This window comes from Myotis davidii, unplaced genomic scaffold (assembly GCF_000327345.1).
Source record: "Myotis davidii unplaced genomic scaffold, ASM32734v1 scaffold217, whole genome shotgun sequence".
NCBI lineage: Eukaryota > Metazoa > Chordata > Mammalia > Chiroptera > Vespertilionidae > Myotis > Myotis davidii.
Genome location: NW_006290034.1, coordinates 10731252 through 10732472, shown reverse-complemented (window position 1 = coordinate 10732472; position 1221 = coordinate 10731252).

Sequence of the window (1221 nt, the reverse complement as noted above, 5' to 3'; positions counted from 1 at the left end):
ATATACTTTTATTGCAGAGAGGAAAGGGGAAAGAGAGAGAGAGAGAGAGAGAGAGAGAGAGACATCAATGGTGAGCGAGAATCACCGATCAGCTGCCTCCTGCATGTGCCCCATTGGGGATCAAGCCCACAACCTGGGCATGTGCCCTTGACTGGACTCGAACCTGGGACCCTTCAGTTCACAGGCCAACACTCTATCCACTGAGCCAAACCAGCTAGGGCCACCCCCCTCCTTTAAATCACTGCATTAGCCCTGCACTCTTTTGACAAGCTTCCTTCCCAAGTGATGGAGGTATTCTCATGTCCCAAAATCCCCCTGAAACACAAATAGTAAGAACTCCTCTGTAAGCCAACTGTCTGGGGGAGGGAGGCACAGCATCTTTCTGAATAATCTACAAATGAATGTTAACAAACTGACATTCATGGAATTCTTACATCTCATCTAATTTAACTCTCATAACTAGGCTGTACTGCAGGTATCATTAGCTTATTTTACATACGAGGACACTGACGTTCATTAAGATTAACTTTCTTGCCTAGCCAGTGTGGCTCAGTGGTTGAGTGTCAACCTAGGAACCAAGAGCTCACCAGTTCCATTCCTGGTCAGGGCACATGCCTGGGTTTCGAGCTTGATCCCTAGAGGGGGGCATGCAGGAAGGAGGCAAATGATCGATGATGTTTCTCTCTAATCAATATTTCTATCTCTCTATCCCTCTCCTTTCCTCTTTCTCTCTAAAAATCAATAAAAACATATTTTTTAAAAAGTAACTTTCCTGCCCTGACTGGGTGGCTCAGTTGGTTATCGCATCATCCGAACAGTTGTGGGTTCAATTCCTGGTTGAGGCACCTACCGAGGTTGTGGGTCCAGTTCCTGGTTGGGCCAGGTATGGGAGGCAACTGATCAATGTTTCTCTCATATCGATGTTTCTCTCTCCCCACGCCTCTAAAAAAAAATCGATAAACATATCCTTGGGTGAAGATTAAAAAAACAAAAGATTAACTTTCTTAAAGTTCCACAGCTGCTAGATTGCAGAGCCATGATTTAACCCTGCACTATTTGAGGCCAAAGCCACTGCTCTTACTAATGGGGGAAGAAAGAAAATAAGTCATCCATATATCACACAGAACAGCCAGAAGCATGCCCAATACCATTAGAGCTGCAGCTTATCGTTTCTGCCCCGTGAGTAGCTGGAGAGAGCAGGAGGGTTGCCTGGCTGGCATG